The sequence below is a fragment of the Sturnira hondurensis genome, unplaced genomic scaffold (genome assembly GCF_014824575.4).
Source record: "Sturnira hondurensis isolate 20B ecotype Veracruz unplaced genomic scaffold, ASM1482457v3 Scaffold0013299, whole genome shotgun sequence".
Taxonomy (NCBI): Eukaryota; Metazoa; Chordata; class Mammalia; order Chiroptera; family Phyllostomidae; genus Sturnira; species Sturnira hondurensis.
In genome coordinates this window covers 3,278,756-3,293,952 of record NW_028085930.1, presented here as the reverse complement: position 1 = coordinate 3,293,952, position 15,197 = coordinate 3,278,756, and the positions used below count along the sequence as shown (strand labels likewise).

The 15,197-nt window shown below is 40.6% G+C and overlaps 1 protein-coding gene across 2 annotated transcripts in view; it reads left to right on the top strand.

The window, feature by feature from the left end:
• Positions 1 to 408: 408 nt before the first annotated feature.
• Positions 409 to 15,197, top strand: part of NCK1 (NCK adaptor protein 1) — an 83,808-nt gene continuing 69,019 nt past the window's right edge. For both annotated transcript variants that reach the window (XM_037061219.1, XM_037061218.1), the window contains exon 1: positions 409 to 530. The gene's annotated coding sequence lies outside the window, so the exon portion shown is untranslated. The remainder of the gene's footprint in view (positions 531 to 15,197) is intronic.

Genomic DNA, 15,197 nt, shown 5'->3' with positions numbered 1-15,197 from the left:
CCCCCAACAATCTTCATTTGCCAAGACTCTTTTCAGGCGCAGAAATCTGGAGGAAGACGCCACAGAAGTTGAGGCTGACCTCTGGAAGCACTCATTTTTTTTGCTGTTGAGTCTTCCCTGAGGCGCTGAGGAGGAAGGCCCAAAACAGTCCGCAGAGGAGGAAAAGGAGACTCGACGCAGGGTAAGGGTCCAACGCCTCTCCGGCTCCCTCAGCCGCGCAGAAAGCTCGTTCCACTCCCTGCACAGCGCTTGATTGACAGGCCAGCCCGCCCAATCCCGGTGCAGCGAAGACCGCTCCCGTGTCAGGGATGGAAGGAGAGGGGAGATCCAGCCTATCAGATTGAGTCAGGACAGGGTTTCCTGCCCGCGCAGATCCGCCCGTTGCCTCGCGGCCAGTCGGCGAGGCAGCTCCGCCCGTTCGCCGCACGCGCCCCGCCCCTCTCCCGAGAGCTACGCGGCGGTGGAGCGGAGGCCTCGTGCCGTAACGGCCATCGCGGCGGCCGCGGCAGTGTCCCTGTTTTCCCCCTCAGGTGAGCTGGGGCCACCGAGGCTTGGAAGAGGAAAGGAGAGACGGCCTTGCTGGAAGGCAGATGCTCAAAGAGCCTTTCCTTGCGTCTTGCATCCGTACACCCTGCTATTCGCTGTGTCGCTTCCTCTTCCCTGGCGAAGTTAAGCCCCCGGGGCGCCGTCTGTCGGCCCAGAGCGGAGCCGGAGGGGGCGGGGAGGTTGCTCTGCGTGGCCTGGGCTTTTGAAATGCCGCTCCGCGGGATCGTCAGGTTACAACTCCGGGTTGGGGGAGGCGGGGCGCAGGCCTGTGGCTTTCCTGCCCATCTCTGGAGTGCCAGGTTGGGATGAGCACCCTGGGCGGCTACCTATGTGAGGCTTCGGGGTCCAGTGTCCAGCCTGCGCTTCTCTGTTTCATTTCCTTCCCTCCGAAGTCCTGTTGCCTGTTGTGGCCTAACGCAAGGCCGGGAAAGTGGGAACGTGTTAGAGCAGGGAAGGGGAGAGCCTGGGAAGGAGGATGGACATCCTTGAGATGCACCTTCTGTCCCTCCCCCACTAGCCGGTACCCTCGATCTTGGGATATCTGGGTTATTTTAGTCGCATGATCTGCTGTAGATCCGTGGTAGATCCGTACGTGAGTTGCTTGGGCTGTGAGGCTTTGTAATATATCCGGTAAAAACGATCTCGAAAGGTTGGTTTTGTAACCTTAAGTGTAACCATAAAAGTTAAATTTGCCGTTAGAAGCTCAGGAAGCTAGATTTTGTTCAGGGCTGAGAACCGTAACAAAATACACGCATTAATGTCCAACTGATGAGCTAGTGACCTGAGAATAATTCTACCTGTTAGATTCTGTAAGAAACCTTAACGAAGTAGGAAAGAATGAAGTTAAGGAGAATTTTCTAACCCCATCTTGGGTGGTGAGCGAAGGACCTCAATGTCTGGTCAAAACGGGTAAGTATTGCAAAAGATAACTCATTTTTAAAAAAATCTTATGTGAAACTCCACTGTACAATTTAGCAAGGACCTGGAACGCGTTGTACCTAAAGTCTCAATTTTCAGCGAGGTCGCACAGTAAATGGGAAAATAATTCAAGAAGGTTTTGTTTGGTAATTGTTAATAATGTTCAGTTTTTAAATAGGCATTCCATTCACAGTTTGGATAGTAACTCAAGAAATGTATGTTGCTTACTTAATAGTTTCATTCCATCTTGAACACAAAGTCAGATATTTTCTTTGGGAAAATTGTCATCTGTGGGAATTAGCTAAAGTATCTTTAAACACTATTTGCAGAGTGTTCAAGAATTCTTAGTTGTGGTTGTTCACATATTAAATTTTAAATTGAGTGCTTTGTTTTTCTAAGTATTATCTACTAGTCCATATAAATAAAACTTGAAGCATGCACAGAATGTTTAAGTTGTTGTGTGATAGTTTATACCCTGGGTATTTTTTTTTAACATCAATGTGAGGTTGCCTCTTGCCCCTCACTGAGTGGAACCTGGGCTGCAACCCCCAGCATGTGCCCTGACTGGGAATCGAACCCACTGCCCTTTGCTTTGCAGGTCTGCACTCAATCCACTGAGCCACTCCAGCTGGGGTTGGATTTATTTTTCTTTTGGACCTTTTGAATTTGCCAAAGCTCAAGGTAGATTTGATGTGATTGTTGTTATAAGTTACTTGTCAGGAAGACTTGATTTAATAAATACAGATGTAGTCCTTTTTTTTTTCCTATCACAGTTCCATAACTTTTGCAGTTTACTCACCTTTATGATATGGAAAAATACCAAATGTTCTGCACCTACAACAGAAGACTAAATCATTTGATATGTAAAATGGGACGAAACTCTGGAAATCACTCAGAATTTAACGAGTTCTTCATAAACACTTTGGTTTTTTTGTTTTAGGAATACAACTACAGAGCCAAAAATGACATTTAAAGATTAAGGCAACAATTCCATCTACATGATCCTCACTTTATAGTCTTTCCTTCAAAATTGATTCCACATGCTGACTATGTTGGTGATACTATGCTTTTAATTGCCCAGACACAAACCTTGGTTTTGTCTTTGACTTTGTCTATCCATGTTTCGTTGGCCAAATTTTGTCAGCCAATTTTTGAAATTTCTTTCAGATACCTGTTCATTTCTTCCAGCTTTTAACTAGGTTTTCTCTCTGCCTTTTCTTCCTACTCAGTATGTCCAGCTTTCTGCCTAATCTTCACGTTTTGAGTATATCTCTTGCTGTAAAATCAGTAACAGCTTCTTGTCACCTACAGAGTTCCTAGCCTTTTAATAATATGGTCAAAACATGTTTTCTAATGATATCACTATTTCTCTATAGGAGCTATCCACCTAACCAAACTACCTCATGTTCTCATTTAGACTTTGTATTTTTCTACCTTTATAGCTGTTGAGACTAAATATCTATGCATAGCCTGCCTATTCTTTAAAAGAATGTTTTTCTCCTAAGGTAATGAAGTAGCAAATAAAGCCAGATTTTGTTGAAGTTTCATTTTTGGTGCTTCAATGTAGCCTTTCAGATCTTTCTGTTCCCTGTGTTGTTTTCCTTTGAACACATATCCCTTACTGTTTTATCACTCCTTTGGTTTTTTTCCATATGACGTGGGCTTGTGGGGCAGTTGGAATCCAATCTTCCTTTTTATAAAGAAAATGTAATCCATACAGAATACCTGCATTAAAACAAACATACACATATTTAGTGATTGGTGGCAGAGTCAAGACTCAGCCCTTGATTCCCTAACTCAAGTTCGGTGTATCTTTTTTTTTTTTTTTAATATTTTATTTATTTATCTTTAGAGGGGAAGGGAAGGAGAGAGGAAGGAAACATCAATGTATGGTTCGGTGTATCTTTACAAATTTTCTGTATATTCTTTCTGAGACTGTACCGCTCATCTCTTGCAATGTTTATTGTTGTTTGCTTCACATTACTTTGCATTTTGTATCTTTATGCCTTCTCTGTAAATTCAGAACTTTTTTTTTATGAGGGCAGGGGAACCTTCATGATTTGCAACAATTAAATTATTGAAATAATGATTTAAGAGTCTACAGTCTTTCTGTGCTTGTTAGATGTATCAACAGTATTGGAAAAAATAATGGTATCTCTGCGGTTGAGTCCTGTGAGTAACTAAAAAGTGAATGGATCTCTTAGAAGTGTTATGCTGGGATTTGATAAAGAGACTTGAGTCTTTGGAGGGCCTTAAAAGTATATGGCAACAACGGAATGGTTTGGAGGAATGCCCTGAGGGCTTATCATTTAATGCTCTGTCTGCAAGTGTTCTTTTTGATTATTAGAATAGTAACACTTTTACATTTTGCTTCTTTGTCACTTTGTTCTTATGTCAGGAACCAGATTACTGAGCATCCTGCTTATCGAGCAAAGCATTCTGAAAATCATTTGTAATATTTGGGGGCTTAGAGATCTTTTGTACTTATATTTGTTCTTTGTAGATTCCCTCCTTTTAACTCTAAAGTTTTTGTGAATAGCAGCAGCATAGGGTTACCTTGGTATTTTTCTTTCATTTCTTTTATGGAGCAAGATTTGAATGGTATAAGATAGGTTGCGCAGAAAACTACCAGGTAAAATAAATATCTCTGGAAGGGATGCTTTACTCTTTTGGTCTGAAATAGGTAGAAGCTATTTTTCTTTTAATTTTTGGTTGTTTATAATGGCTTATTTTTACTTGTTTAAATAGATTATCTCCTAAAATAAACTGTTGAAACACTGATTCTTTTGTTTTTTATTCCTGAATTTGTACTTAAGGATTACTGAATTGAAAATAAGTATGGTATGAATAATTTCTGCTGGGTTGGGAAAATCTCTTAAAAATAGATTTATCTAAAAAGGCTTTTGTTGGTGTTGTTTGTTTTTAAAGAATCGGCCTTCCAAAAACTTCAGTACATGTTTGCAAATCATGGTTGCATGTAGATCCACTCAAATAATAGATATAGTGAGGAATTTAATGTGTTTTGTACTTTTTAAAGTATTCTAGCTGTATTATGGAAATGTTTCACTCATTAAATAAGACCTTGGACATTTTTCCTTAGAAATGCTTGATCACCTCCAGTTACTACATGTTCTTGAATTATAACAATTTTTTTACTTCTGGAAACGTTTGGAATACTTTGTGTACAACACCCTCCTCCCAGAATTCTACTTCCCTAGGGGGTTTTGTTTTTTCCTTTCTTTTTTATATTCATTAAAAGGCCTATAAAACCTTCCGTGATTTGTCTTTTTGCCTACTTCTAGCTTCTTGTCAGTTTCCCTTCTTTTAGTCTATTCTTTTTTTCATTTTTTAAAATTTAATTATTTTAAATACAGTTTAAAAATTTTTTAAATTTAATTATTTCAAATACAGTTTTCTGTCTTTTATTCCCATCCCAGCCCACTCCCCCAGTGCTCCCCACCTCCCTCCCATTTCCACCCCCCTTAGTTGTTGTCCATGTGTCCTTTATACTGTTTCCTGTAAATCCTTTGCCTTTTTCCCCTGAAGTGCCCCCCCATCTGGTCACTGTCCCCCTATTCTCTATTTCAGTGTCTTTTTTTTATTTGTTTGCTTGTTTGTTTTGTTGTTTAAGTTCCTGTTAAAGGTGAGATCATATGGTATTTGTCTTTTATAGTCTACTCTTTGAGCCTTGCTTAATCATGCTTTTTTTTTTTTTTTTTTTTGCCTTGGAACCTGTGAGCATGCTCTTCCTGTAGACTGGGGGCTACATCAACTTCGTGGTTGCTTTCAAAGGGCCAAATGTAGAGCTCCTTGCCTCTAGTTAAGGAGTAGTTACATTTATATAATCCTAAAATTACATTTGGCCCTTTGAAGGCAACTGCCAGGCTGATGTGGCCCCCAGTGAAAATGAGTTTGACATACCTGCTCTAGACAGATACTTATTAACCCTTAGGTTAATTAGTATTAAGTTTGCTGGTCACAGAAGGACGCCAAATAATTTCTCTCTCGTACTACAGAAGTCCAGGGTTTGCATAGCACTCTTTTATTGTGTTATTTCCAGGGTGGGTTTTTTTCCCTGTTATAAATAACTCTGAAATAAAGGTCTTTGTGAGACCTTAAAATGTTTCTCCTTTTGGTTAATTGCTGTTATGAGGTCAACTGAAAATCTCATCAGTTTCTTTAAAAGCTTGTTTATAGAGTGTATTTATTTTTTTAATTGCAAAGTGCACAATTTCAATGTGTATAGGTAAACAAATATTTGCATTTGTAGACATTATATATCTAATCACCCAGATCAAGGTATAGAACATTTCTACTGCTCTTGAAGGCTCTTGTGTTGCTTTTTCACAATCAGTATCTCCTACCCTCAAAGGTAATCACTATTCTGACTTATATCATCATAGGTTATTTTTACCTGCTTTTGAATTTGATGTAAATGGAACCCTAAAGTACATGGTCTGGTGCATGGCTACTTTTGCTTAACATTGCATTTGTGAGATTCACCTATGATGTTGGGTGCAGTAATGTTTTTTTTTCCCCCCACTAATGGTAGTATTCTGTTGAATGAATATACAGTTAAAAATTAATGGATATTTGGTTTCTTCTCAATTTTTTAGCTATTATCAACAAAGCTGCTATAAACATTTACTTAGAAGACTTTTCGTAGACATACACATTCATTTCTTCTGGTTATGTATACCTGGGAGTAGAATTTTTCTGTCCTTGTCTACCAGTTTTTGAACTGGCTTGAATCACCTTTCTCTTTTACCATAAAACTGGTGACTCCCTTTGCTTTACTCCTGTCTTAAATCTATTGCCCTGTGACTCACGTAGTTCTTTTTTTGATTTGACCCCTCCTTTTGATGGAGTATAGCCTACAATAGATTCCTGTGAAGGGTTGAGATCCTGGATTAATAATTTTCTTTTCTTTTTTTGTTTTCCTACTTGATTTGGTTAGGCAATGAATTCTAGGTTGGAAATAATGTCCTTTCAGAATCGGAAGTCATCTTTCTGTTGTTTTCTAACTTGTGATCCTTTTGAGAATTCTGAAGACATCCCAATTCCTGATTTTAAGGTTATTGGTCTTTCTGGAATTTTGCGCCTCTTATATTCAGAAAATTTATGAGTGTATGATTTGGCATACATACATTTTTTGTTTTGTTTTTTCCCCTTGGATGTTATCGTGCCCTCCAAATCTGCAAAATTATGTACATCAGTTCTGGGAATTTTTCTTGAATTATTTCATTGATGGTTATATTAGTTTTCTGGGGTTGCCATCACAAAATACACAGAGTGGGTGTTTTAAACCACAGAAATTTATTTTTTTCTCACAGTTCTTCAGGCTAGAACTCAAAGATCAAGGTGGGATCAGGGTTGTTTCTTATGAAATCTCTTCCTGATTTATAGACAGCCTCCTTTTCACTGTATCCTTACAAAACCTTAGGATTACCTAGGGCTCCACCCTTATGATCTCATATAACATTAGTTACCTCAAAGTCCTTATCAGTAAGAAGTCGCATTAGGAGTTAGGGCAGGGTGTCAAATTCATTTCCACTGGGGCCACATCAGCCTCCCAGTTGCCTTCAAAGGGTGGAATGTAATTTTAGGACTGTATAAATGTAACTTCTTTTTAAAAAATATATTTTATTGATTATGCCATTACAGTTGTCCTATTCCCCCCTTCATTCCCCTCCACCCTGAACACCCCCTCCCTCACTGTTCCCCCCTCTTTAGTTTATGTCCATGTGTCACAAGTTCTTTAGATTCTATATTTCCCATACTGTTCTTGTCCTCCCCCCTATTTTCTACCTACCATCTATGCTACTTATTCTCTGTACCTTCTCCCCCCTTCTCCTCCCACTCCCTTGTTGCTAACCCTTCATGTGATCTCCATTTCTGTGGTTCCACTCCTACCTAGCTGTCCTCTTAGATGGCTTTTGTTTTAGGTGTGGTTGTTAATAACTGTGAGTTTGCTGTCCTCTCACTGTTCATATTTTTTATCTTCTTTTTCTTAGGTACGTTTCTTTAACATTTCATATAATAAGGGCTTGGTGATGATGAACTCCTTGAACTTGACCTTATCTGAGAAGCACTTTATCTGTCCTTCCATTCTAAATGAAAATTTTGCTGGATAAAGCAATCTTGGCTGCAGGTCTTTGGATTTCATGATTTGGAATATTTCTTTCCAGCCCCTTCTTGCCTGTAAGGTCCCTTTTGAGAAATCCACTGACAGTCTGATGGGTACTCCTTTGTAGGTGACTGTCCCCTTATCTCTTGCTGCTTCTAGGATTCTCTCCTTCATTTTAATCTTGGCTAATGTAATGATGATGTGCCTTGGTGTGTTCCTTCTTGGGTCCAACTTCTTTGGGACTCTGAGCTTCCTGGACTTTCTGGAAGTCTATTTCCTTTGCCAGATTGGGAAAATTCTCCTTTATTATTTGTTCAAATAAGTTTTCCACTTGTTGCTGTTCCGCTTCCCCTTCTGGTATCCCTATAATTTGGATGTTGTAATGTTTAAAGAATATCCTGGTGGTTCGTAGGCCTCTCCTCATTTTTTTGAATTCTTGTTTCTTCAAACTTTTGTGTTTGGTCATTTTTACCTTCCTTCTGGTCCACACTCTTGATCTGAGTCCCAGTTTCCTTTCCATCACTATTGGTTTCCTGTGCATTTCCCTCCATTTCAGTTAGTTTAGCCTTCACTTGTTCCTCTAATTTGTGACTAAAATCAACCAGTCTGTGAGCATCCTGATCACTGATGTTTTGAACTGTGCATCTGATAGGTTGGCTATCTCTTGGTCACGTAGAATTATTGGCTCTGGGGCTTTGAGCTGTTCTTGAGCCATAATGTTTTGGTCTGTTCATGCCTGTTTTGCATGAGGGGCAGAACCTTAGGTGTTCACCAGGGTGGGGTGACCCAGTTGCTGGGTTGTGATGCTGGATGTGGGGGCACAGTCAGAGAGGGGCACTGGTGTTCTGCGCTCTCTTGGATTTCGGTCCCCTCTGCTGCTTCCAGTAAGCAAACTGGGCCCCCTGGTGCCGGCTCCTGGGTGTGTGGTCCTGTGCACCCTCCAGGACCCTGTGGGTCTCTCCAACAAACTCTCTGTGAGCCTGGGAGCTTATCCCAGCACCTCCACCCTGAAAGTTTTTCCAGTTGGTACTTTCAGGCTTTAATTCTCGTCGCTGGGTCCCTAGCCTGAGTGGTCTGTCTCACTGCTCACTGCTCGCTCCTTCGCCTGGTTTATCTGCACACGATTGTGTGACCGTGCTCAGCTAGCTGCCTTGCACCCTCACTGGGTCCGCCCTTTGCCACCCCACACCTGGGATCCGCCAACCACCGCCTGTGCTCCTGGGTTGGTCTTGCGGCTTTTTCCTGTTAGACCCTGCTCGACCAGCCACTGATTCTGCCCCTCTTACAGGTCTGGCTGGATGGTTCGTTGTTGTCATACTTCCATACATACAGTTCAATTTTCTGTGTTTTGGTTGTGTTTTTGTTACTGAAACTGTGTTGTTTTTAAACTTGGTTGTGTGAGGAGGCATAGTGTTTCCACCTATGCCTCCATCTTGGCCGGAAGTCTAAATGTAACTTCTTAACTAGGAGCAAGGAGCTTGGCACCAGGTAGAAACAAGATGCTGGTTGGGATTCACCCTGCGGGCCTCATGTTTGCCACATGTGAGTTAGAGCTTCAACATGAATTTTCGGGTGACACAGTTCAGTCTATAACAGTGGTTTCTTTTTCCTTAGGCTAGTCTTCTTTTTTCTGCTTTTATCTCCTAATCTGTTTTGCTGTTTTTATGTGAGATACTTCCTTAATGTTATTTTCTCAGCCTTCTGTTGAAAATTTCATTTCTCTTGTCAGGATTTGATTTCCCAAGAGCTCTTTTATGTTCTCTTAAAAATTTTTTTTTGTATAAAGATCATCCTGTGGTTGTTTCATGGGTGCACTATATTCTGTAATTTCTGAGGCTACAAATTCTTTTTATGTTTTAATTTTTCTTTTTGCAGACTGTTTCTTCTATATTGTTCTCTAACTTTTATGTTGGAGGCTTATTTCAGGTGTCAGTATGCCTTGGATATTACCTTGTGATAGTAAATCTGAATTGATGGGAACTTAAAAACTCTGGACTTAGTTGCTTAATGGTCCTGGTGAGCCAGTTTTTTTCAGAAAACCCTGATGTATGGGAGATGTTTCCTTTTCGATTGGGTTCATGAAGGGAAAACTCAGCTTGTCCACCAGGGTTGTGTGTGTGTGTGTGTGTGTGTGTAATGGACTGGGTTTCTCTTCACCCCGTTTTTTTGTCGGATATGCAGATCTTTAATTATATCTGGTGACCATCAGGTAGATTTGGGGAGGAAACTTCTAAGGATTTACTGCTTCTCAAACAGCTTTTACCCAGTCCTTCTTATTTAATCTTCTCTCAATTTGGCAGTAACAGGTATTGCCAGTTCCCGAATCTTTTAAGGATTCCAAGGTATAAATTGGGCTTTTCAGCTGCTGTTAGGAGTTTGGGTTAACATTATTTTTCTGGAATTCACTGAGTTACCAATTGTCCAAAATTGTGTTGCTATTGTTTGCTTTCCTGTATGTTTTGCTCTGTGTTAATTTCTTTAAAAAAAAGCTTAGGCCCTGGCTGGTGTGGCTCAGTGGATTGAGCGCGGGCCTGTGAAATGCCGGTTTGATTCCCAGTCAGGGCACATGCCTGGGTTGCAGGCCAGGTCTCTAGTAGGGGATACGTGAGAGGCAACCACACATTGATGTTTCACTCTCACTTTCTCCTTCCCTTCCCCTCCCCTCTCTCTAAAAATTAAAAAAAACCTTAGGTATTAAATCCATTATTTTAATCGGAACTCCTCAAAACCCCTGTTTGTACTGTGCTCAGTTAAGAATGACTGAAATTTTTAAAGTGGTTTTAAAAAAGAAAATATATGACAGAGACTGTGTATGGCCCACAAAGCCTAAAACATTTACTGTTTCACCCTCTACAGAAAGAGTTTGCCTACTCCATCCTTGTTACAAAGTTTCTGATTTCCTTTAGTAAAGCTGTTTGTACCCTACTACTATTTTTACACTTTTACACAAGTTTTATAGTCTTGGAACTTCCTGAAGCTATTTGTTGTAATTTAGTCTAGTGCATGCCATGGAAATTATGACTAAGAATTGGTAGGATATACTCTATTATCAGAGATGTGAGATATTCTTTAATGTAAAATTTAAAAGAGTAGGAAAAGCAAAATGTTGATGAAATAAATCACAGAACACATAATATGTATATGTATGCATTGTTCTTTGTCTTGTCATATAAGTTCAGTACATAGGTACATGTATTTTGAAGACGGAAAGAGGGGTGGCTATAATTTTAAGAATGGGCCCAAGCCATATGCTTTAAATGCTTATTGATTTGAGAGAGAGGACATGATCGGTTGCCTCCCATATATTCCCCCATGAGGAATCAAACCAGCAACCTAGGTACGTGCCCTGCCTGGGAGTTGAATTCCCAGCCTTTTTGTGTACAGGATGAACAGCACTCCACCTAACTGAGCCATACTGGCCACAGCCCAAGTAATTACTTATTTATTTATTAAAGATTTTTAAAAAATTTTTTTAGAGTGAGGAGAAGGGAGGGTGAAAGAGAGGGAGAGAAACATCAATGTCTGGTTGCCTCCTGCATGCCCCCAACTGGGGACCTGGCCTGCAACTCAGGCATACTCCCCAACCAGGAATGGAACCAGTGACCTTGGGATTTGTGGACTAGTGCTTAATCCACTGAGTCACACCAGCCAGGGTGCAAGTAATAATTTAAATGAGTCATTTTCATCAGACCTCTCTGGTTGGTAAATCATAACAGGCAGAATAAACTGGCTCTGGGCCAAAAGCTGTTCTAGACTGTGATAACACATAATATATATGTGTGAGTGTGTATATATATACACACATATATAGTTGTAAATATACACATACATATAAGTGGTTGTATTTGTCTACCTGATATCAGTTAACAATGAGGGAGACTTAATGTGAGCCACATGTCAGAATGGGAGGAACAGGAATTACATTGTTATAGGAAATTAAATGTCTTTCCCTTAAAGTCCTGGCTGCAGATGAACTCAGTTATGTTAGTCTTAATTGTATGAGCAGTGTCTTTTTTTTCAGTGTATTTTATTAATTATACTACTACAGTTGTCCCATTTCTTCCCCTTCATTCTCCTCCACCCTGAACACCTCCTCCCACCCACATTCCCACCTTTAGTTCATGTCCATGGGTCATAAATTCTTTAGCTTCTACATTTCCCATACTATTCTTGCCTTCCCCCTGTCTATTTTCTACCTACCATCTATGCTACTTATTCTCTGTACCTTTTCCCCCTGTTTCCTCCTCCCACTCCCCTGTTGCTAACCCTCCATGTGATCTCCATTTCTGTGGCTCCACTCCTGTTTTAGCTGTCTGCTTAGTTTGCTTTTGTTTTAGGTGTGGTTGTTAATAACTGTGAGTTTGCTGTCCTCTCACTGTTCATATTTTTTATCTTCTTTTTCTTAGATAAGTCCCTTTAACATTTCATAAAATAAGGGGTTGGTGGTGATGAACTCCTTGAACTTGACCTTATCTGAGAAGCACTTTATCTGCCCTTCCATTCTAAATGAAAGCTTTGCTGGATAGAGCAGTCTTAGATGTAGGTCTTTGGATTTCATGACTTGGAATATTTCTTTCCAGCCCCTTCTTGCCTGTAAGGTCTCTTTTGAGAAATCAGCTGACAGTCTGATGGGCACTCCTTTGTAGGTGAGTGTCCCCTTATCTCTTGCTGCTTCTAGGATTCTCTCCTTCATTTTAATCTTGGCTAATGTAATGATGATGTGCCTTGGTGTGTTCCTTCTTGGGTCCACCTTCTTTGGGACTCTGAGCTTCCTGGACTTCCTGGAAGTCTATTTCCTTTGTCAGACTGGGGAAGTTCTCCTTTATTATTTCTTCAAATAAGTTTTCTACTTGTTGTTCTTCCCCTTCCCCTTCTGGCACCCCTATAATTTGGATGTTGGGACATTTAAAGATATCCTGGAGGTTCCTACACCTCTCCTCATTTTTTTGAATTCTTGTTTCTTCATTTTCTGTTTGGTCATTTCTTTCTTCCTTCTGGTCCACTTCATTGGTTTGAGTCCCAGTTTCCTTTCCATCACTATTGGTGCCCTGTGCATTTTCCTTCATTTCACTTAGTGTAGCCTTCATTTTTTCATCTAATTTGTGACCAAATTCAACCAATTCTGTGAGCATCCTGATTACCAGTACTTTGAACTGTGCATCGGATAGGTTGGCTATCTCTTCGTAGCTTAGTTGTGTTTGCTATGGGGCTTTGATCTGTTCTTTTGTTTGAGCCTTTTTTTTTGCCTTGATGGGCCTGTTACATAGTAAGAGGCAGAGCCTCAGGTGTTCACCAGGGCGGGGCAACCCAGTTGCTGGGTTGTGAGACTGTAGGTGGGGGAAGGGTTCAAAAGAGAACAGTGGAGCTTGCTCTGATCTCTGTGGGACCTCAGTCTCTTCAGCCACTTCCCCCAAGCAAACTGGGCCTTTCTGGTGCTGATTCTCATGTGGGTGGGCTTGTGTATGTTCTAGGACCCTGTGAGGACCCTCTCCTCACAGGAGAGGCTGGGAGTCTTTCCCTGCCCCTCAGCCCCGATAGGTGTTTTCAATTGGTGTTTTGAGGCTTTATTTCCCTGTGCTGGGGCCCGGGGTTGCTTGGTCTGTCTTGCTCCCCAGTTTTGCCTGGTTTATCTGCGTGTGAATGTGGGACTGCCTGGTCAGCCAGCCACCTTGGGTGCAGTGCCTCGCTTCATAATCACTGCCTTGCTTCATCATTGCTGCCTTGCTTGGTATGCCAGTTGCCACTTTGCACCTGGGGTCTGCCAGCTGTCACCTTTGTGCCCCGGGTCCCCCCACTGTCCTCTTGCACATCCGGTGTGCCTTGCGTGCCTGGTACCACCACTTCTTGTGCCCCCATCCTCTCCACTGGGCTGCCCAACTCCACCCCACCTACGGTCCAGATGAACGTGTCTATTTTATCTCCCTGGTTGTCCGACTTCCATACAGTTTAATTTTCTGTCAGTTTTGGTTGTTATTTTGTTTCTAAATTGTTATTGTCCTTATTTTGGCTGTGCGAAAAGGCACAGTGTGTCCACCTACACCTCCATCTTGGCCGGAAGTATATGAGCGGTTTCATTGGAGTTTTCTTATATAATTCTTTCCTTTGAATGGTATCTTGTCTGTAGTATTTATCACTTATTTTTTAATGTGTATATTCTAGATTTGTTTCTATGAACGTGTAAATTCATGCTTACATGAAAAAATAGGGTCCCATGCTATATATTGTTTTCTGACTTGGCTTTTTAAAAAAAATTATTTAATTTTTTTTCAAGTACAGTTTTCTGTGTATTACTCCCATCCCATCCCACCCCCCGTGCTCCCCCCTCCCTCCCATTTCCACCCTTCTCAGTTGTTGTCCATGTATCCTTTATATATGTTCCTCTAAATCCCTCCCCTATTTCCCCTGAAATTCCCTCCCCTCTTCCCTCTGGTCACTGTCAGCCTGTTCTCTATTTCAGTGTCTTTGGTTATATTTTGCTTGCTTGTTTGTTTTCTTGTTTAGCTTCCTGTTAAAGGTGAGATCATATGGTATTTGTCCTTCAGCACCTGCCATATTTTGCTCAGCATAATGCTTTCCAGTTCCATCCATGTTGTTGCAAAAGGTAGGCGCTCCTTCTTCCTTTCTGCGGTATAGAATTCCCTTGGCTTTTATAAACATCCTTCCATGTCAGTATATATACATTTAAATATTTTTGAGTCAGCTTCAATTCCAACATAGGCTTCATAACTTTTTGGGCTTAGGTCAGTGTAAACCTCATTTTCTCCTCTGTAAAATAGGAATGATACCTAATCAAAGGATTATTATAAGGTTTAAATGAAAATTCATTAATCCCTTTAACTGCTTGGCAGTGTTTGGTGCACATTAACAGCTTCAAAATTAATTTCTAGATGTGAAATAACTGGGTTCAAAGATAAAGAGGTTTAAAATGTTTCTGTTGCACCCTGACCGCTGTGACTCAGCTGGTTGGGCATCATCCCACAAAGTGAAAGGTCACTGGTTCAATACCTGGTTGGGGTGTATGCCTAGGTTGCTGGTTTGGTGCCTGGTTGGAGCAGATACAAGAGGCACCCAATTGATGATTCTCTCTCACATTGATGTTTCTCTCTTTTCTCCCTCCTCCTCCTTTCTCTAAAAATATATAAATAAAATATTTAAAAAATGTTTCTATTGCCAAACTGCTGTTCATAAACATCTGAACAAACAAACACCTTTACCGACAAATTGTGTGTCTTAATTCTTTTGTTCTAATTTTTGCTAACCTGGTAAGCAAGAAAAAATGACAGCTCAGAGGAGAATTAGATGAATCCATAAGCACAATATAGTATATCTTAGCATGCTTCTCTGAGTAATTAGTAGAACAGTAAGTATCAAAAGAGAAGATTTTGGCATAAATAACAAATGAGTCTAAAAGATATACATAGAACATTTCACCCAGCACCTGCAGAACATAGATTTTTGTTTACAATTTTCTATGGAAATTTTCCCCAAATCAGTGTATACTTGGCCATAACAAAGATCAAAGTCTATAGTGCTCTGAAATATTGGAATTAAGCCAGAAGTTAATTACAAAAAATAACTAGGAAATCATCAGCTGTTTTGGAATCTA